Here is a 23,202-nt window from a genome sequence, read left to right as displayed (position 1 = left end):
GAAGAATTAGTTATTTAAAAGCTAATCTATGTTCTCACATCAGCAAAGCCAAGCAGCAGGAAGAAAAACAAAACATTGCAAATGCAAAATAGAGGTAAGGCCCTATCACTGTCAAAATATAAACAAATGGCAGAACCTTGTTGAAAAGCAACGTGAAAGGATTATGTGTAGTTTCAAGTCATATAAAAGTTCTTATTTGCAAGTGTATGGGTACACATATACATATAATTAGAAATATATTTTTGATCATAAATTATTTATAATTTATATTCCCTGTAAGCCCACTTACAAAAGATTTATAGTGGAAGAAGCTGTAATATTAATTGCAGGATGCTTAACAATTAGCTTACAGTTGGTGCTTGTTCATCAAGTATTATGAATATATGTCAAAACATAAAAACATATGAGAAACCACATTGCTAAATGTACTTGACCGGATACTGGAGGAATCTGGCTGTACCACATCGAGGAAAAGAGCACATACAACCTCCTCACCTTGCTTCTCAAGGAGAAGCACCATTATGTGGGCTGGCCAGTGTAACAAACCTCACTGTAGCTGCTGAAAAATATGGTAGTCCACACCAATATGATAGGCCACAAAGGCAAATTAGAGAAATTTAGATAAACAAGAGAAGAAAGACATTTCCGTATTTTTCCAGCTTTGCTGGTGGCCAAACTGAAATTATGCAAAGATGTAGTAAAAATAGCATAAAATAGTTACAAGTATGAAACTCGATTTTCCGTTCATTTCACCCTTGTATGAAACTGGTTTTTCTCTTCTTCCTTTTTAACTCGCTCTTGCTTACAGTTACTAGCTGCTGTGTTCAGTAGCTTTTTCAACTAGCAGCTAATTGAAGATACAAGCCTGAAGGCCTCAGTAGGTTTTTAAGAGTAAAAGGAGCTCACATCATTAAGAAAGCAATTTCAAATTCTTTCTGTCTAAAGCTGCCACTCAGATACTAGCCATGACACTTGTGAGATAGCTGAGTTTTTTAACAGTGTTACAGTCCGGTTTAGGACACATGTCTGATGAGGAATTGTTATCTGTCTTCATATGTAGCTCTTAGGAGGACACCATGACTTGTCTGTTGAACAAGTGACAAGGGCCTGCTAAGGAATGTGTTTTCCCTCTGTGAAGTCTGGTCTGCCCATCCCACTAGCACCCAGTCAGCAGGTGGGACTTTGTAAAGTTTTACTATCGCTTGTAAATGAATAGCTCTTGATTTGGCTTTTGAAAGTGAAACTACAGTTTCCAGGGAGGAGAAACAAAGACAAGCTGCTCTCAATGCCAGGTTATTGTGTGTTTCTGAAGGTTGTGCACAAGGAAAAGGCAGCTGCAATATGGGAAGAAGTTTAACACGTTGGTTACAATCAGTGCTCTGTAGAGCTCAGGTGGGTGAAAGCAAAGGTGTCTCTCAGTTATGTTTTACACCTTTGTGGACAGCAAAGAGGTCATGAGCAGAAACTAGAAGATCGGCAGGGATTCAAAGAGATTATTTGGCTTATACTAGGTAGAGTACCCTGCCAAAGATTATTCTTAGGAAGCAAAAAAGAAGATCAGATTTTAGTCGCTTCCCTTCTAACTTCTGCTTCATGTCTCATTCCTGCACCCCATTTTCCACTCCTAGTGTTGTCTTTACTATAGTTAGATTTTATCTAAATTTACAGTCTCCAGGTTTTACCTAAGATCTTTTCATGTCTTTGTTGTGATGCAAAGTGACAGGCAACATTGAAAATTATACTTCAAGTAGTTTTGAAACCTTGGAAGGATTCGTAATTTAACTAGCAAACTGAGCTTCAAAGAATGAAATTAGTCAGTAGCAAGGCTCCTAGTGGTCACCAACATTGAAAATATCATGAAGAAGAGAAAATAACCCATGATTTCTTATTTGTCTTTGTGCCAGACTAATTCAAATTTCTAGCAGGTCCATCTTCCATCACTGCCATTTGGAAGTGCTGGTTTTGGAAGTAAGTTTTCCCAACAGACATTTTAATGCAACAGGAAAATTTAATATTTGGGAAGCTATTAAATACAGTTTCAGTAGCCTCTGTGTTTTCTGTATAGATTAATTGTCAGAAAAATGCATAAACCTATCTCAGAGTAGAGACAAGTATTGAATGTACTTTGCAAATGGCAATAAATCTTTAAAGACGGGGGGAAAGAGTAAATGTATCATGCTATCTAGAACTTGGTGACAGTCACTTCTAAAATCACTAGATATTTTTTCATCATCCATGGAAACTACATTCCTAATTGTGCAAAATTCACCATGTTCCTTCATCTAATTTCAGTTTCAGGTCATTCATTTAAATAGTTTTCTCATGCAGATATGACAGCATTGACTAAACCTGGATTGTGAAGGAATCTTAATGAGCTCACAACCCTGATGCAGTTCATAATGACCTCTTTAAAAAAGAAAACTGAAAAAGCCCAACCTTTATGATAACAGTTTCAATAATTAAAAAACCTCAAGCACACATAGTAGGAATATCCACAAATTCCTATGGTGTAAATTGTATGACTGTCTAAATCATCAAGTTTCTCTATTTCTGATATTCCAGGATACAATGGTTTATTTTCTAGGTTTTTGTATTTCAAATCTGTCTCTTAAAAATGCAGTGTTCTGTCTGTGGGTAATGATAAAGAGAAACTTACTGCAAGTTGTTTAAATGAAAATCTATACACGTCTCAGTCTACTTGGTAGATGTTTAGATGAGCATGAAAGACCTGTTTGCATTATACTTAAGTGACTGCTGATGTATTCATCACTGGCTACCTCATTTCTAGAAGTTGTTCCAACTTGGGCCTGACAAGTTTTTAAATCACTGTAGAAGACACAAAGAGCTTTATAAACTGGTGCTGGCAGATGGGAGTCTGTGAAAGACTTATGTGCAAATTAAATTACATTCTGCTACATGTAAATTTCTGAATGCTGCAAGAGTGATTGTTTATTATTCTTAATAATCTTTTTTTCCCCAACACCTAACTGGGGCCTGAAACCACAGTTATTTTTCTAGGGGGAGGGGTAGTAACATTTTCTTTTAACTGCAATAATCAGTTCATCACTACAAGCACATTTGCATTTTTTATAAAAATAGAAGAGAATTGCAATGAGATTCTTCAAAAACTGGGTTGCATATATAATGTGAATTTTTCAGCTTATCGTGTATAGCTTTTATTTGTTCTGTATTTCCTAAAAGTTAGCTTCTCTGAATACCTCAAAATGGCCCATTGCTTTCTTAAATGGTTAGTGATTGTTCTTCAGTCAGATAAAAATAAGTTCCAAAATATAGAACTTTTCTTTTCATACAGTGTTTTGCACAGTGACATTGTTTTTTCTCGACAGGTATTGTGACTAAATATATAGTAATGCAAATATTTTCCAGTCTGTTGTCATGAATGGAGGGAAACTGTGGACGAAAACTGACTACTTTATCTACAAATAAGATAAACTGTCTGTTCAGAAGTCTGTACCAGCCAAGAGTCACTGGGCCGCCTCTGGGGTGGAAGATCAAAGGACGTCTGCAAATGCAAGACAGTAGGACGATTAAGAGTTTTTCAGTAGCCAATTAACACAGCATTTTAATGCTTTATATATAAACAAAAATTTTCATTATGATTAGCTATCCAGTCTTCTTCCCACTTTTATGATACCCCTGGACATGTGTAGTTTATTTTTTTGCCCCTAGCATCCCCAAAGTTCTGCTGAAACTTAAAATTCATTGAGCAATGTTATAACCTTTGTGCATTAGCTACTCTTCAAATTTCCCCCAAGTTATGCATATACATTTGCCAAATGCAAAATTAGGATGTTCTTATTGCTCTTAAGTAAAAAGATATGCATAATATTCACAATTATCTGAAGATTGCCCAGAGAAACTGTAGATGCTTCCATCCCTGGAAGTGTTCCAGGCCAGGTTGGATGGGGCTCTGAGAAGCCTGGTCTAGTGGGAGGTGTCCCTGCCCATCCAGGGGCATTGGATCTAGATGATCTTTAAGGTCCTTTCCAACCCAAACCATTTTATGACTCTATGGATACATATACAAATCAGTCTGTGGCACAGGCATGGGAAGTATATGCAGGTAACTGTGACTATGCTAGAGCTTCTCAGCACTTTTCATTTACATGACCTTTTTTTCTGATGCTTACAATCCTGCCAGATTTTAGCCACTCAGCTGATACTTTCCACACAGGGCATTTGCATCAGGACATTTTTCCCCTCCTTGTTTCTGTTGTTGTTGTTATTAACTATTGTTATTATTGCACTGTTTGTAAGCTCTTGGCATTACCCTTCTTTAAAAATACAGGAAATTTTATTCTGCCTATGTACCTTGGAGAATTCAGTAGAGATGGAGAACGACAAAGGAAGTGTTCTTCCTGAGAGAGGTGCCTATTGCTCTGTCTGTGAAAATCCACCTACTTTTGGGTGCTTGTAGCAGCCTATACTTTGAAGGCCAGACTGGAACCATAAAGAACAAGCTTGATGCCAAGCAACTGGAAACAAAAGCTCAACCAGACAACGGGAAGAGGAGTGTAAAGTGGGACAGCAAAGAAAAGTCTATTTGGAAAGGATTAGGATTGACTAGCCAAAGACTGGGAGCCGAGGTGGGAAATGGTAGGGATGCAAAGCTGTTGGGAAAGGAGTGGGAAGCCTGGGGAAAGGTGGCTTGAGTGGGCAGAGAGATTGTGACAAGAAAGAAGGTTGCGTTCCAAAATGGGAAAATGCTGAATGGACAGAGGTACCAGCATGTGGCACAAGACTTACTCTGTGCTCAAGACAAACTAAATAATCAGCAACTCAGTCTTTTTGTCCTCCTTTCCTGAAGAGCCTGCTCCTAATTTACCACACACAGCATTGATGATGGGAGCACTAATTTCCAGCAGGATTTTCCCCTAGTGCTTATCTAATCATTATCTGACTCACATTTGGTAATGCAATTATTTTCATAATGGGCCCTATAAGGTGAAAGAATTGTGTTTAGAGAGTCTTACTTACAAAAGTAAAGACCCAGAGTTTAATGTCACAAGAATTGTCTAAGTTGGAGCAAATTATCTGAAGTACCAGAAAGTTATGGGTTTTATCCCTTCGCAGAGAGGTCCATCCTACACATGCTCCCAGGGACTCCAGGTGCTGTTGGGAGGGCTCAACACTTCAGTGAGTCACACACAACTGTCAGGCATTTGGAAGATGAAGTGTGTATCATGTAAAAGTTTGGCTTAAGTAATTGCCTAGCATCGAGTTCTGTGGCAGAGGAAAGGATGCACTCCAACTCTAAAGACAGCAGAACAAACACAGAGTACAAAAAAGCTGAAACTGTGAACAATTCATAACAAGGTCATGCCCATCAGCTTATCAAAGACAGAGCTGGTCCTCATGAAAAGGTGAGTGCTAAGTTTAATACAAACAAGATATGAAGAAATAATTCATTTTTTGAAAAGGAATTGCAACAATCCATGTTAATTAAATCTATGCATAATACAGGCCATATGTCACTCCATGTAAAGGTAAAAATACCATTTTGGCTGGCCCTTTTAAATTGGATGAAGTGGCTTAAGCTAATACGAAATATATTATCAACTTATAGCTATTACAGGTGCAGTGACAGAGGTAGCTACAGTTCCATGCAAAATCAAAAGGCCTTAAACCCGTTTTTGAAGAGTAACTCTGGGACTGTGCTTAAGTCTGTGAATAAACATTATTGTGGTGTATTGGGTTATGGAAACTTTCCTCAGTCACAATATTGACAAGTTACATTTTCTGGGTGACTTGGAGTTTCAACACATGACACACTGGGTATAAATATGCCAAGTGTACAGAAGAGCTGCCTGCAGAAACTTAGAAACTGAAGGTGTTCTTACTTCTTTTAATTACTTAATAAAGACATTTTTCTGGTATTATTTTAGTACAGGAGTTGTAAGTATGTAGCAGCTAGATAGTTTCCCATCCTCAAGGTGCTTCTGTGTACCTCCCCTAGCCCTGCCAACCAGGGCATTGCCATTAGGAGCAGGGGATGTGGGATCTCATCTGTTTCGCATTCTCAGTGAAACTTCTTACCACCACTTACTACCTACAGGTCAGAGGGGTGGCTGGTTACTGTGACTGTTTTGCCACTGGAGATGGTTTTTGAATGAACACAGGAGGCAGAAGAAACAGAAATGGGTGAGTGTGAGAACAACCTTTTCTATTGAATGTTTCACTGAGTACAACTCTGTATAATTTCACTGTAAATTCACTTCTGCACAATCCCTGTGAAATAGAGGGTATAAATGAACAGTACAATGGCAATCCTGCAATCTATCAAAACACTTTCATTCCCATTTTAACAGCATTTTCCAATTAAGCATTTTCCATGGGTGCTAATTCATTTTGTGTGCTTGGCACGACTAGCTGAGGATGAGGTACATGGTTGCAAATATGCTTTTTGGATATAATTCCCTGGTAATCTTTGAGAGATGACCTGTTGCAGCAATAGTATCAGATGTAGTTAGAATTAAAAAAAAAAAAAAAAAAAGGGTAAGTTTTCATGCACAAATAGGGTCACGTTATGAATTCCTGCTAATTTTTAATTTTGTGTTCATTAAGACAAATTCTAAAGCAATGAGAAGTTTAAACCTGATCCAGAAAACCCACAACAAGAAGTTCTGTTATCATGAGACCTGGAACACCCATTGCCTCCACTGAAATTCCCATTTTGAAATTAATTTCTGCCTCTTGGTGGGTCAGAAATAATCGAATATTCCAAACATTTGCTTACATTACAGTAGTTGTGCAGCTAAAAGCACAGAGCAGGTGTACATTTGTAGTCCAGAAAAAAAATGAACTGATAATCTGAACACGATACAAATACTTTTAAAGCCAAAGGTGTTTTCTGGTTGTATCTATATAACATAAACAGAGATGGCAAAATTCTTTACCACATCCTGCCGTTAACACATGGCATCAAAAAGGGAGTAAGTTGCTTAGGCATTTTAATTGTGTCCATTAACCCACTTGGATTTTCTTCTGTTTTACTCTGAATTTCCTGCATTGGAATGTTTGGTTTGGAAATGCTGCTCATACCCTTTCAAGCTGCTTCAGTCTTACTTTTCTCCTACCATTTTTCCCTGGGAATAATGGTGGGAAATTCATAGCAGCCAGAGTGCAGAGGAATCTAGAGATACTTTATGCATACTTATCAATAATGCATTTCTATACATTCTTAGGGGATCATATTTTCATAGGCAGTTACAAGTAATTCAAAACAACTGTACGGTGAAAAAAACCAACCAACAAAACAAAACAAACCAACACAATAAACCCTCCAATCCTCAGGGCTCTTGTCCAAATAGATACATTACAGATCAGAACGCATGTGTCTTATAGCAGCTGATAAGAATGCAGTTGACACACGAGTGAGCACAAATATTATCAACAAAACTACAGGCAAGAAGGTCCCTTCAATTTGCAGATAAACCTATCCTGAGTTGCTGGTTTCACTCTCTGTGTAGCTCAGGTCATGTGTCCTGGCGAACAGAAAGCATTGTCTGTTCAAAGTTTTGTGAACTGGGCTCTTAAAATCAAGAAGAAAAAAACCCACCAGGAACAACTTTCAAAGGAAGGCTTTAGATGAAGGAAATCAGTTAATCCATCTTTTATGTTGATGGCACAGGGAGTCTTGCCATTTGCAGTGGAAGCAGAATAGGCCCTAGTGAGTTTTTCACATGTGCAACTACATCGTGATCACTCTCTAGATACAAGTGAGGGCATTGGTCCACCAAACGCAGAGAGGGGATTTTAGTCAAGTGAATAATTCTATTTAATGGGGAGCTTGTGTAAGGAAGTTGTTTGGCTCTTATTTTGCCATTGCAGATTAATGTATAGACAAGTGTAACAGCGAAAACGTAAGCATGAAACCAAACTAATACATATTATAACATAATGTAGATTAAATGTTGAATCATTATTGCTAAAATTAGTGGCTTTATGTTAGAAATTTAATACTGTCATTTATTTCGACTCATACAGTTACACTGCTTAAACACTTCAGCTGTAGCTGCACCTGATTAGCTACAGCCATATCAGAAAATACATTTATGATACAGTTGACTATACTTCATTGCTTTTATGAGGTAACATTGCTAACATTTGCATGTGCAGTCTATCCTGCTGGCAGACTGCAGCAATCCTGCCTTTTTTGAAACACACAGCAGGCCAAAAAGCAGAGTTTACTGCCTGAGGTTTTTGGACTTTGTTTCAGAGTACTGTATGATAGTCTCACAGATAACCTCAACTCCTGAGGGCACAGTCATTACATCCTCAGGCAACCACCACAGTGACTTACACTGAGAAACAGTGTTAGGCTTGACCAGCATTGCATATTCTGGAAGGTGAGGCCAGTATGGAGCACTGGGAGAAAGCCAGTAGCAGATTAAAATATCAATAACACAAACACAAAAGTAAGTTAGAGGACTCCAGTGTGGATCCACAAAACAATGTGGATTGGGCCCTTAAATGAAGGTACCAAGAACACTGTATGAGGTCTGCTCTGCAGTTGCTAATGAGGACACCTAGCAGCCCACCACCCAGCTCTCTACAGACTGTCACAGCAGGTAAGACTGATTAAAAAATCTGCTTGCAAATACTGCATAGAATCAAAATGGTTAACAGACCACTAGCTCAAAGCAGTATATGATACGGAAAGATTATGGAAGCAATAATAATAATAACTTAAATGCTAGCAGGTATCTGTATGGTAATTTGCAAAACATTCACATTCCTGTTTGCATGATCCTCGCAGTGTAATAGTTATATCAGTATATGTGATATTTGTGTACACAAAAACATAAAATGGTCATTCTAAAACAGTTAAGCCAAAACACCTTGTTCTCTTCAACAAAGTTGGGTCTGAATCTCTTGATTTTTATTTCCCCAGTAACATAATGTAGCTTTTACACTTTCACCAGAATTTCAGGCTTTGCTCTGCACAATGATTTTTCTTCGTTACGTTTTGAATGCTGTGTGAAATTTAAGAATATAAATATAGCACTGGATGGACTAATGAATTCCAAATAGAGTAGTAATATGAGAGTGTGTAGTCTAAGAAAAACACTTTGCTAAATCACATTACTGAATAATTTAAAATTCAAGATCTCGATATAATCATATTTTGTGCCCTTTCAAATTCCTTTGTTACCGCATCTGAAGCAGTAAAATCTTCTGCCTCTTCTACCTCCAGAGAACAGACTCCACTCACAGATAGCAAATGCAGAAGTACAATAAATTGTGTTTTAAGAAGTCAAAATACTCAAAATCCAAAAAGGTTTTCAAGGACATTATTATTTAGCTAGGATAGGCTCTTACTTAATGACATTAAAGGGTCAAAGCTGAATACACATGTAATCTTTAAGTTCTTTTCATGTAGCATATCTACAAATGTATCTTCAATACACAGCCATATTTCAGATATGCTTTCTTGTCCAGTTTTAACATGAACAAATACTGAAAGACTTAATCATGTGTCACGAGATCATTGTGATTATATAACTATGTGCTATAAACATGCATTTTCCCCAAAAGAAATACAACACGGTCATATAAATAAGCAGAAATACTGCTTACCTTCCTTCCTTAGAAAATATTCCCTGAAGGCAGAGTCAATCTGGTTATAAAAAGAAAAACAAGCCTGAAATGTACAGCTCACATACAGACAGTAGTTACAGTCGTCTCCATGAAGAATGCCTGTTTCTAGCCTTCTGTACGTTTCTCACTTCTCCACATTGTAGTTGTGCTGCAAGGGCTCAAGCTATGCTTAAAATACTGTTCTGTAGCGTAGCTATAGGCACCAACATATTGCATAAGTGGTACTTACTGTTCCCGAAGTCATGCATCGTCCTATAGGAAATTTACACCTCCAAAACAGGGATTTGTTACGACCGAGCAGATTGTGGCAAAACACTGCACCTGGCACGTCAGAAAAAGTTGTTACTGACAGTGATCAGCACACATTCACAAAGCACAGGGTCTTTACATTTCTGTACGTGCACGCGTACCTACACACACACCTCTACAGAAGGAGTCGCAGCCTGTCTCTCACAGCCACACGCTAGTTGCTGAGTAGGGGGAAAAAATCCTGTTAGCATCACACATGATTGTTTTTCTTGACCAAGGCTTTTGCATGCATTTTTCATGTAGTGCAACCAACACGGGCGATGCTAGGAAGCATCTGTAACTCAGACCCAAGTAATGATTCACATGCGGCACCGAACTGGCTTTGGCTTTTCCTCTGCAAGAGCCAACACTCCTGCAGCAGCGGTGCAAGGGCTCATTGCTGGTACTCCTTTGCTGCAGCCTTTGTCCATGGGTGTACATTATAAACAAATTAGTAACAGAATTACATCCGATACCCAGGAACTAAATGAAAAGCATGGAGAAACAATCAGCTCCTACAGCAGGCACGTAGGTTGGCTGTAAAAGCATTTTAACAGGAGATAGCTTTTTTTTTTCCTGGGCTGTCAAAGTTAAAGGTACCAAAAGAAAACACACATTAAGGCATTTTTGTTCCACTGTGATATTGATCCAATGCCAGACATAGTGAAACACAATGGCATACAGTCAGCCTTGGTAAATTAGGTAAATTAGAGATCATTTGATGGTATTCTATTGTTGCTATTGTAATCACAGTAATTTTCACTGGTAATGGTGCTTCATGATGAAGTGCGGTTCTCACAGGATAATTGTGAAAGGTATCGAAAGATTCAGGGTGTAGCATCTGGTTTTAAAAGCTCTTCAGATTCAAACTGGCATTTTACTTTATCTTGAAAATTTATTAGAGATTCAGATCATGCCGGTTTAAATGGAAAGGTGAAAGCAGGGTAATTTCAATCTATGAATTATTCAGATTCAGACTGGTGAAATTGCCATCCATGAACTGATTCTCTGACAGTCTCTTTTGCAGAGCCTCCATTACACTTGTCATTTTTATTTCTTTATCTACAATCTCTTTCTCAGTTACTGAGCTCATCCCTTAGGGCTGTGCTTCACAAACCAAGTATTTCAAATTGGCAATAACCTAAATGTGTTGCTGTCTCAAATCGCAGTCTCCACAGGCTGTCTTTTCCAAATCATTAAAAACCGCATCCACGATGGTGTCTGTGAGGCTTTTCGATGAGATGAATTTGAAAACAAAAAAAAAAGAGAAACGGTGAAAAGAAGAGACCAGGGCGTCATATCGAAGAAGAGTTAGGTTCCTGTAACAGTCCAGCAAAGAAAGTGGTGCTTTGTGCTTGTTCCTTTGTTGTCAGTGTAACCCATTATAGTTGCATAGCATCACGCAGAAGGAAACAACTGTTAAAGCAGGCTGACTTCGTGCCCTGATTTCCAGCAGGAGCAGATAAGGACTGCATTATAGACAGACTAATCCAAGCAAATGTAAACTCAGAAACCAAGCACAATTAATAGCTTCTTACAGGCAAGAAAAACAGAAGTAGTAGTAGTAGTTGTAGTAATTGCAGTATCAGAAGGAGAAGTGACTGGATAACCGAAAGGGTTTCATTCTCTCAGACTCCAGCTGACACAGATTGCAATCCCAGAGACTCTCCACTTGATGGCTGGTTGTGTCATTGCTAGTCGACTGCTGCCCTGTATCCAGAAGGACTGGGATTGATTTAGGTCAGAGAGTCTGGTTTCTTGTTTGAGCTTTGCTCTAAGTGATGTAAGAAATTGCGGCCATCTGTATTACCAGTCTATATGACCCTGGGATGCTGGCACAGCTCCGGCAATGGATTGCCTGCGAAGGCCCCAGTCAGACAAACAGTGACAAGTGCCATCTCCTTTGTCCTATTGCTGCAGGTCTATCACCGTGGCATAAAAAACCCCCTCTTAGTACACCAAGTGGGCAGCCAGGCGTTCTTCCTCAGAGGCAATTTGGGTATAGAGCTCCAAGCAGTCCCTGCTCAGCTGAAAATGCTGCCAGGCTGAAGCCGACACATCCAGGCTGTGTGTCTGTTCCTACGCTAACACCGGGAAAATTTCCCTCGTATGAAAAAGAACAGAATTTTTTTAAAAACGAAAAAAAAAAATCTATGCTTCTTTGTGCCTGGTTCTTTGCGTCTGCTTTGCCGCACTGCGACTAGAAAACTGCAGCAGTAAGAGCTCTGGCAGTTGCGATAATGTAGAAAGCAGCAGCTCTGTGACACAGCAGTCAGCTGACTCACAGTGTTATCATTCAATGTCCTCTATAGAATAAGGCCAGTTTCTAAGGTAGCACCAGGAGGATGACCTTGCATACAAAAAATGGGCTGGAAGGAGTGGCGAGACTCATGTGCACACCTGCAAGGGATTTTGGGGTGATGTGTAGCATCATTGCCAGGAGCATCCAGGTATTTAATGGTCTCTTTTCCCTTCCTCCTTTCCTTCTTCTTTCCAAAACAGAACTTGTCATTTGTTGAGCAGTTTTCCTTCTATCATGAAATTGTCTGTATGGTTATGTACAGCTGATGACAAGTTACCATTAATAACAGTGGTTAGGTAAACAATGTTAAAAGTATTCCTTGTAAGCCACATTTCTACAAGAAAATCTGGTGGGTTCTGGTTAACACCCTCCCTCTCAGTGACTATGGATGTGCTCCAGAAGAGACGAAGTAATTGAAAGGCAAATCCTAATTGGCAAGAACACATTTCTTAGTTCTCACTGAGGCTTCTAACTGCCTAGACTGATTTCCATGGCTCTCTGTAGCTCCCAACTAAATTCACTGGGAACATTTAGTTGGTTGCTCATGCCTCTGGGAAATCTGAGAGGAGAACTTTAAAGTTACAGCTGGTGAATATGGAAGCAGATTAAAGTTCAGAGTCAACAGGAGTCAAGTGCCCCACAGCTACCTGGGATCCTGAATGTTCCCTTGGGGAACACAAGGCATTCTCTTGAAAACTTTGCCATGTGTCTACCTAAGAAGATTATACCTAAAGCTAAGAGCAGAAATTGCCATAAATCAACTTGCTAGTGACTTACTGAAAGTATTTATATATTTCATTAACCTTGGCCTAGGACAGATCAGCTTCTGCTCATCTTCGTGGACATGCTGTACTTGCTCAGGCCAGAGCTAAACTGGCTCTCACAGTTACTCCTGTAGACTGTGCATTTCAGTAAGGCACGTAAGTGAATTGTAAAGAACTCAGAAAGTCTTAGTCTGACATTTAACAACAGGAAGTCCTTATTCCCTGCGATAACTCTACTCACGCTAATTACATCATCATTAAAGTGGACATAACACAGAATTCTGTTATAAATAGCAATTTGCACCAAAGCACCAACAAACTGTAGTAAAGCCATAAAAGTGGTAAAAGCTGTGCTGTATCTTTAAGGTGCAATTCTCTCAGGCAACACAAGAGCAGAGTGCCCATGCAAAGACTGTATGTCCATTGCTGTATTGCTTCAGGGAGAGATCTGTCTGTTCTCATGTGTAGCCTGTTAATGGATGAGTAATATAGCCCCAGTCCTGTCTCTTCCTTCATAATTTTTTATTAAATGCCCCAAAGGCCACTGTTCCTGCAATCAGCAAAATCAGCAGAGACGTCTAGCGGGGAGATGCCTGTGCCTTCCTCCTCCCCTTTACAACCAATAGACCACACTCCTGGATTAGAGGCTGTGTCTCTACAGCCTCGTATACTTGATATTCAAGAATATCTTTTCATGTGCTGTTATGGGATCTCTGACAGAACTAGACAGAAGCAAGAATGGTAGAATCACAGAATCATCACAGTTGGAAAAGACCTCCAAGTTCACCAAGTCCAACCACCCACCCAGGAGAAATTAAAAATAGTAATAACAACAACAACAATAATAAATGCACATGCACATATGCCACAAAACCAAGAACACACAACCCTGTAGAAGCCACCGTGCCCACTAGAGCATGCCCTGAAGTGCCACATCTACATACTTCTTGAATACCTTCAGGGATGGTGACTCCAGCAGCTCCCTGTGCAGCCTGTTGAGTAGTCCCTGACTACTCTTTCTGTAAATAAATTCTTCCTAACATCGAGTCTAAACCTCCCCTAGTACAACTTCAGGCCATTTCCTCTTGTCCTGTCATTATTCACTGGGGAGAAGAGACCAACACCCACCTCACTACAACCTCCTTTCAGGTAGCTGTAGAGAGCAATAAGGTCTCCTCCAAACTAAACAATCCCAGTTCCCTCAGCCCCTCCTCATAGTGCAGACAGACTCCAGGAAGCCAAGGATGCCATTTCCTCTGCCCTAAAGGATTTGCTGGATGGTGTGTTGTCTTGACTGTGCTAATGAAGTCTCCTTTTCTGCTGAGCTCCTCTCCATGGCCTCACTTTCTGGCCTCAAGATAAGCTGGATGGCTATTCCTTCAGCAGGGATCTCACAAGCAGTAGCTGTTTCTAAGGGAAAGATGGTCTGTAGACGGCAGAAGATGAGTTTTCGCCAACCACTACAGCCGTGGGAGGGGAGAGGGCAGGAGGCAGCATTTCTCTCCTCTTCCCTAACTACCTCTTCCCAGCTGTGTAGGGTCCAGATACAGCTATGACACTCACAAACTGAAAGTTTATCCGAAGTTTTGGGCTTTTTTTCCCTGTTATGCTGTTGTCTCTTTGGGGATAGGCAGAGGCTTTCTGTTCTCCCAAAGCCTGGAAAGGATGGAACCTGCACCTTGCAGCCTTTGTTGAGGAAAGGAAGAGTGAGGCTGTGCCCTGGGGTGAGGCCAGGGATGTGTGAAATTCAGGATGGAGCATATTCACTGACAACAGGTCAGGAGTTTTCCTAAAATCCACAGAAGGGTTTGTTTCCAAGGTCAGCATTGCACTGTAGTTTTCTGGTGTTGATGAAGGCTAATTCAATTTCCTGAAATGTATGCAGAGCTCCTTTTCTAGTCATTAACACACAGCTGCCCCCATGAGCAAGATCCTAATTTGGTTTTCTTCAAGTCTGTTGCAGAAGGTTCAAAGTTGAGTGTTTTTATTCGTTCTTGGCTATGTATGCATGTGTATGTACTATATTACACTGCATTACATTATGTTTAGGGTAAGAAATCAACATGTGGACAAATTTGGGAACAGTGAAATACTGAAAACTTTTACCTCATATACTGCTTAATAACTCTGGGAACAGAACAGATGAAAATTTTCCCTCTCCTCTCCTCTTTTCTTCTTTACTGACATGAAAATTGCATCCAAGCCCATAAACTGTATGCCAAGTTTTAGCTGAATACAATTAGAAACAGCTTAAACATTAAACTGAAAGCTAATGGGCCAATGGCATTACAGGGACATTCTCTCACAGGCTCTGAACTGTATCACTGCTGACAAGATGCTGTGTTAGAGCTGAGTTTTTAAGGCATCACCAAATATATCTCATGTATTGTGTGAAATTACAAACTCAAAACATTTTACAAGTCCTTTGGATGCTGTGTTCCCCCTTCCTAAACATGTGCAACACCACATTCATTCAGCTCGTGTTGTTTTAAAATCTCAGAGCATCACTGCAAATTACTAAGGCTGGTTTACACTCTATGATTTTTCTGTGTTTCTTATGTTGGTTATGATTTTTGATCAATGCATAAACTGAAATTCTATTTTTTCAAGCAACTAATATTTATTTCAAATGGACTTTTTCAGATTTTTTACTTGTCAGATTTTAGTAAATGAAAATGGTTTTATTTTAATTATACTACTGTGTATCCAAGCAATAGGAAATACCTTGATCTACAGGTTTTTCCTGTCTGTTCTTAGTTGATCTAATTTTTTATTCCTTTCAACGTACAAACTTTGGGCCTTCAGGTATTTAAAATAATATACACATATTGAAGAAGATTTTCTCAGCAGCTGGTTCTCTTAAGAGCCCAGTGAAGTAGCGTATTCACCAACACCCCTTGCTCCCTGTAGCTTCAATAAGCTTCATGTAGGTCAAGTCTACTGGGAGAACAGAAAATCCAAAACTCTTGCTTTCTTCAACAGAATTTGCCAAGGAACTGGTTTTTCTAAAAACCTGAAATAATCCCTAAATACAAGTAGAAAATTGTCTTATCAAGTGGGACTCAAACTTGAGATACAGAGTTGAGACACAGAATTTAACTTTTTCGAGTTGCCCTCGGAAGACAAACAGGGGCTAATTAAAAATACAACTCTTGTCACAGAAGTGAAAGAGAATCGTGTATTTCCCAATCCTGCTTCTGCAAATCCTTCCTGCTGAAACAGCTGAATCAGAACAAATTGCTTGTGTGCGAGTTACTTCAGCCATATGGTGAAAGAAAAAGAGACGTGTGCCTCCTCAGCTATGTAGTAAATAGGAACTACCTCCATGTGGTTTTACACATTTATAGCTAATGTGGAGACATCAGTGTGAAATCAGGGAAATGAAATGAATGTGTGAGTCTTCCACCAGGACTTAGGACTTATAACCTATCAAAAAGATTATATTCATCCAGATACAAATAGATGTATAGATACATATATTGCAGTGCTGATTATTCTGCTATGAATACCACTTTTTCATTCAAGAGATGAAAATACAAACAAAACTAACTGAGAAAAACAGAACAAAATGGTGATACCGTGTCAACCACTAACAAGAACATGGAAATCTTTTGATCCACAGCACGAGAGGATCACTGCACTTGGCTGGTGAATAGAATGCGACAGGAACGTCAGTAAAGGACAGGCACAAAAGAGACATGTTGTTGTCCATGGCACATCATTGGTGTCAATCACTAATGCTCTCCTTGACATGTTGAGCACATAGCTCAGAATGTATCAACATTACTTCTTTTTTCTATCATTGCTAATGGAGTCAGTTTAAAGTTCCTGTGACAGAAACCAAGGCTTGTGCAAAAGCGTGGCTGAGTGTCTTGATGAAGATTACATGTTTTCACCTTATTTGGTTGTGGCATTTGATAAATTTGGGATAATTAATCATGGAATAATCTATGAGATTATCCATTTAGGGCCTCTCTTTCTTCAGCTTTTGTTTGTGCTTTGGTTGGTATTTTTATTTGCTAAGAAAGACTGTGATACTGCCAGGGATGAATGAGGAAACAATCCTGGAGACAAAAAAAAAAAAAGCAAAATATATGGCATAAAGTAGGGAAACATCTATAAAAGGACAAAACTGAGTGAGTACACTGAACATATTGGCCAAATGCATCAGTTTGCAGATAGAAAGTCATAAATCTGCTACAGCCCACCCAGAAACCTGAAAATCTCACCAAACTTTCAGGACCCTAGTCTTCTCATTAAAAAAATGTGCACCTGTATCCAGAACCTCAAGCTCTCCTCAGTGTTTCAGTGCTTGTTTATTTTTGTGTATGGGACATGTAATTTTTTTTTTTAATTACCATGCTCCTAGTAGATGCAGTTTTAACCATCGGTATTGCTTGCAATTGTGAAGTTAATAAATTTGCTTTATTAAGCCTTTAAAATACAGCCTGCTAAAAATAAAAATTGGAATTGAAAATTGCAAATAGAGAAAAAAAAAAAAGCAAACACAAAAAACACATGCAGAGAAGTGCTAAAGTGAATGCAATCAGTTCCAGATTTAAAACAGGCTCCCCACACTCACACACACACCCTTTTCCACTACTGGGTGGTCACGGACTCATGACTGTTACTAGTGGTTTTCTTTAGAGTCATTCCAGACTTCTATTTTCACTCACTTAAAAATGGGAAGAAACAGAGGTATTGATTTAATTTTCTGCATGCTCTGCATTAAGTTTCAAAATCTATCCCTAAGGAAGCAGGCTCCTGAAACGGTGGTGGAGTGTTCCGTATCAGTGAAGCGGTGGGAGTCTGGAAGAGGCTTGCAGCCAAGGTAGAACTCAGCCTAAAAAAAATTCCTATTATCCTTCTGGATGGACCTTGCTAGGTTTTTAGAGGATGGTGTGTGACATCCAAGCTGTGAAGGCAAAGGCTGGGCTCAGCCCTCTAGCAGCTGAGTGACAGAGCAAAACAGTTGACACCTAGCACCTGCTGTTGGCCCTGTGTAAGTTCCTGGGGCTTTCCTCAGTACTACAACAATTCTGACCCCAGGGAGCAGACAGGTATTAGATGAACTTCTGGAGCACCTCTTCCAGGTCAGGGTAATCCAAAAGGAAGCCGATGTCCTTGCTGCAAAAGGGCTTTGTGCGGCAAACATCAGCAATGTAAATGGAAACAACTGAAAGACGTGCTGCAAAATACCCTCTTGGTTCAAGCTGAAGTGATAGTAGAGCCACAGGCAAAGACTCCCTTCCATCTTACAGTCAGGACCAAAACAGCTATTTCAGTGAAACAGCCACTGAGGATCAGCAGTTCTGACCTCTACTCCCATGCCAGCCCTCATCTGCGGTGTGTACAGGATCAGACTTCATGTGACACAAAACTGCTTGGTATTGTATCCAATACCCCAAAATATCATCATCTGGGATACTGTGTAATTTATTTTTTTTAAATGCTGGTGTCATGTAACTAAATATTCAATTAACACAGTTTATTTTTTTTCTATTTCTGGTAAATTATTAAGTAAATGCTTTAAAAAGCTACTGTATCTCTTCTTATTCTAACTTGCATATTTCTTACCTTATTCTTCCTCATGCCACAGCTCTGGTGACCATATTGCCTGTTTCACTTTCCTCAGGTGCAACTGCAACTTCACCTGACCTCTACTCCTTGACGGGGCAAGAGCTCAGCTCTATATCCCATCCAGGCAGGTGCATAGATTTGGCAAGTCCTGGCTTGAAATTCTCCTACATGTATGTGGTGCAAGGCTCAGGGTCTGAATAGTCTGTCATGCAGAGCATCAAAACAAGCACCTAGCCACAAGGCAGCAAGGAGCTACTGCACATCTTCTCTGAGAAAGAGACCAAAGAGTTGAAAGAAAATGTCCTGAGAGCCCAGCCTGACTGCAGGCAAACCTGCCAGAGCCTCCTGCACAGTCCTCATCGCTGAACACACAGCTTCCCACATCCTGCATGTCAGCTTAGCTTTCCTAACACTAACATACGTATTTTTAATGAGCTTTAGCAAGCTTTCTCTGCAAATCATCTTTCTGCCATTCTAGAATAAGTAGGGCAATAAATCACAATGTAGTGCAGGTCTCATGTTTCGTCTGCTGGGACCTGTGAAGCTGTGGCAATACAGTCACTTAGTTAGAATTAACCAAATCACGAGTTTGTTCCCTAGCTTAATAAGAACCATTTCACATGCAGATTGGTGATTTGTTTTACTGTTGGAACCGTAAGAGTACTTGCACTACTATACCACTTTTATGCTACATACAGCTTGGTTCACTCTTCTGAAGCTGTGAAGTTACTTGTAGAAAAAAGTCTTATTACTCAGAATTAATAAGACTACGAAAACTGGTGGCAATATAGCTGCTGAAGACAACTACTATGATTTAGTTTTTAAATTGCACATGCTTAGGAAAAGGTGGTATGCATAAGCTCCTGCATAAAGCAGTGCACATGTTATCAGCACTCAAACAAACCTCTTTTGATCAAAGGTCAACAAATTACTAATGTAATTTTGTAGTTCAGTGCCAGTTTAGCTGTCATATTTTGTGCAATGTTTATATCTATCAATACAGTAGCTTAGAAGAAGAGCACAACTAAACTGTTGTAATCTTTAAAGGTCTTTTGTGCCAGTGGACCAGGAGATAGTGTCTTGAGGACCATCTTCCATACGTGTACATGGATTTTGACAGGCCACACACTGTTCATGGATAACAGTGTGCACACCCAAACAAGTTCAGACTTGAGCACCTGGAACACTGGAGGCTGCTGTGCAGATAAGGACCACACACTTGGCAACCTTCATCCTTCACCCAGGAACTTTGCACCTTTTTGGTTGGGGGAAACACATTTACATCTCACGCTAAAACACAAATGCAAGCAGGCGAACTCCCCACTCTCCATGTAGGACAAGCAAACTGCCCATCACTAGGTCTAGGGGGATGTATCTGTGGAAATACCACCTTAGACTTCCCTAGTTTCTTGTGCTTTGTTTTTCATCAGCATCTGCTGTTGGGAAATAGGAAGCTGTGCCTGATGGACTCTCACCCATTCAGAGGAACCCTAATGCAATTATATTAAGTACATAGCTAGCACACATCAGTTAGTAGATGAGCATTTAAGTCTACATCTCTTTCCCGAGTCATGTGAAAGTGCTTCACAGTCACACACAACTTAGGGAGTTCTATGCTTTATGTTTTCTATATTTATTTTCAGTAAATTCTGTTCAATTATTTCTATAGTTTCATACGGCCCTTGAAAATTACTTGTTCCTCCTTCTATCTGTAAATCAAATATAGCTCGATCAAAAAGAAAACAGAATTTAAATCTCTTTTTGGAAGAAATAAAAATGTGCTGTTCTGTTTTGAAACCTAAAGTTAGTTATAATGGTTATTTTTTTCTTATTGACTTACCAGGGCCAGGATTTTATATGCAGCATTTCCTTTGCTCTACAGTCTGAGGATGGGAATCATGTTTCTGTGTCTTTGACACAAATCAAAACGCAGTATATCTCTGATCTTATCTGAAACTATAAAGTGCTGCTATGCTAAACAACAATATAATGAATTTATTTTTTTTTTTAAATCAGCAAATGAGGCTCAACCAGTTCTTCTAGATGAGCTATTAGGTGCAATTAGCATTCATCTTGAATTTATCCCCTTTTCCTTTCTCAGATAGTTTAAAAACTGAACTAAATGGCTTCAAAAGTAGCAGAAGCCTCAATTCATAATTATTTTTTAAATCATTTTAAGATGTTTAAATATATGCTTAAAAAATGTCTTAAAACCTTTTCTGGAAGGAGGTTTCTCTGAGCTCTATTAACCATTTTCATGGAAGTTCATTTGCTTTGCTCCATCTTGTTATTTATAAACCACATGACCTTGTTTCTGCTGTCAAGGGGGTAGTTCCCCAAAGACTAAAACACAACAGGTACAAGTTGTACCTGGCCCATCCACAGAGACTGGGGATCCTGGACAGGCAGGGGTTGCTGGTGCAAGACACTGACTATTTGAATGGGTTTTTGGTTTTCCAGTTAGATTTTTCCACCTTTATGGGCCTTGAAAGAATTTTTGTTTTGTGAGTTTGCTGCACAGTTATTATTTATTTGTTAAATAAGCTTAAGCAAGGTTTGAACTCTAATGTGCATCTATGTATGTATAAACAAAATTGTATATTTACCATATTATTAAATTAATCATAATTCATATAAAAGTGTGATAATAATTCTTGTGAATGGTATTATGAAAATAATCTTAATCTGTGTAAAAATAAGGTATTCAAATGCTGATTATTTTTTCCTACTACAAGGTACCGGTTTTCTTAATTCTATTGGTGGAAAACTTAAAATTACTTAGGCTGAAGATATCTGTGGCACACATCTAGCTAAACCTGTTATTTTATCATGAAGTTTTGGTTAAGTCCATTTTGATACTGTGACCAAGGTAAGAACATGCCTTGTACACATTAACACCACCACCATCTTTTCCTAACAGCTCTGCTGGGAACCTGCTTTGTTGAAGCATGAACTGGAAATCTGGTAGCTCAAAGAACAGCATTCCTGTCAAAATTCGCCATTGTGTGACCAAGTTATGAATTTCTGAATACTGAAATTTGGGGTTTAAGGTCTGGTATTCAGTGTTTCAGAAGATTAGGAACTGCCCACCAGGCTCTGTGTGTTCCACCTCCAGAGTGACTGATGCTGTTTCATCCCCTTGCAGCTTTGGATACACGTATGGCCCATGCACACAAAGTGCCAAGGAAGCATGATCCAGCCTGGGACTACAATGTTTCCATGTACTTGCACTTCTCATCCATTGAAGGCTGCTGCAATACCAGCAACAGCGTCATACTGTCTGGCAAGAACAAATTTTTTTGTATTTATTAAATATTTATATTCTAAGTAAATATGTGCAAAAAGTGTTCTTACAGATTGCCAACCTTAAGTTAAAATATAAGAAATGCTTTACTGATATAGGCTAAAGACTGCTGGACAGACTTTTAAAATGAGGGTGCAAAATCTCCTGCTCTCTCCACATAATGTCATCGTGTGAAACTTTGGATTTAGTAATTGCTTCTCCATTTGCTCAAAGCTATTTCATAGCCGTTTAACATTTTGATAACATCTTTCTTAGGCTGCCTGTTTCAGAGCTGTTTTCCCTATTTACTGTTTATTTTAATTAAGCAGAAGTTGTATCTCCTCTCCACCTTTGTCTGCCAAAAAAATGAAGCAAAGCAATCTTTTCTAGTATCCATACGTACGTCAGATTTCTCTGCTCCCTTGGACAGTGACTATTCTCTAAACCTATACTAGTCTGAATTAATCTTTCCTGAAAATGGATGACTCGTATCTCAGATTTTTCACTAGTATCTTACCAGGGCCTTGTATAAGGGTACTAATGATTTCCACAACATCTATTGAAAAAACCCTAAATTGATCTTAAAGGCATTATGATTATGGTTAAATTTATGGCTTTCTGTAGCTGCAGTAGCACCTTGATAGATGATAATCTTGCTGTGACAGAGTTGTGTATCCAGACTGCTCCATCTGCCTTTCTCATTTAAAAACACTGCACTCTTATTCCACAGTAACAATGATTACTGGTAAACTGTACCAGCTTGGACTTGCACTTTGTACTTCCTTATCCCATTTCTCCTGCCCCATTCATATGGTAAATCAGTTATCCTTGTGTGTCCTCCCAGTCCTCCTCTCTGTCAGCAGCACCTCGTTGTGTTATGAACAGATTTCCTTAATGTGCTTCCAAATAATTAACGAAAATATTGAATAAAAAGAGTGCCTAGACCAATCCTTGCATGACTTCACTAAGAGCTTTCTTCCAGCCCAAACCTTCCCTTTTCAACAGCCCTCAGAGCTGATCATCCTGACCCTGCCCCTCACTAACCTCACAAACACTAGTAAGTTCCCCATCTTCTCCAGTTTAATTAATTATTTCCTACGTGGCACTATATGAAATACATAGCAGACCTCTAAATATTTATTTTTTGTTTTTCTAGACAATTTTAATCTTATCTAACACAGCTTTTGAGTTCTTCAGCCACACTACACCTTCTGTAAAGCTAAGGGTATGTTTGTCATGTCTACCATTTAGTTCCATCTGTGCATTATACTGCCTGAACTGATGAGAATCAGACACTTCTTTCTACCACTCTCATCATTTTTTTATTATTTATTTTTTAAAACTTTGTTATTGTTAATAGTATG

At 39.1% G+C, this 23,202-nt stretch overlaps 2 long non-coding RNA genes across 3 annotated transcripts in view; both read right to left on the bottom strand.

Annotated features, from left to right (window-relative positions):
* LOC127381069 (uncharacterized) overlaps window positions 1-9,902 on the bottom strand; it is an 80,483-nt gene extending 70,581 nt beyond the window's left edge. For both annotated transcript variants that reach the window (XR_007888646.1, XR_007888645.1), the window contains exons 1-2: window positions 9,851-9,902; window positions 9,601-9,640 (exon numbers count right to left, since the gene is read on the bottom strand). This is a non-coding gene — a long non-coding RNA (uncharacterized LOC127381069). The remainder of the gene's footprint in view (window positions 1-9,600; window positions 9,641-9,850) is intronic.
* A 9-nt stretch (window positions 9,903-9,911) lies between these two features.
* On the bottom strand, window positions 9,912-12,131 carry LOC127381070 (uncharacterized). The gene is made up of 3 exons (XR_007888647.1): window positions 10,525-12,131; window positions 10,032-10,091; window positions 9,912-9,942 (listed from the first exon to the last, which is right to left on the bottom strand). It is a non-coding gene; the product is annotated as an uncharacterized LOC127381070 (long non-coding RNA).
* Window positions 12,132-23,202: the final 11,071 nt, after the last annotated feature.

Source organism: Apus apus, chromosome 2 (genome assembly GCF_020740795.1).
Source record: "Apus apus isolate bApuApu2 chromosome 2, bApuApu2.pri.cur, whole genome shotgun sequence".
Lineage (NCBI taxonomy): Eukaryota > Metazoa > Chordata > Aves > Apodiformes > Apodidae > Apus > Apus apus.
Note: the sequence above shows the minus strand (reverse complement) of the source record. Positions and strands in the feature narration are given on the sequence as shown.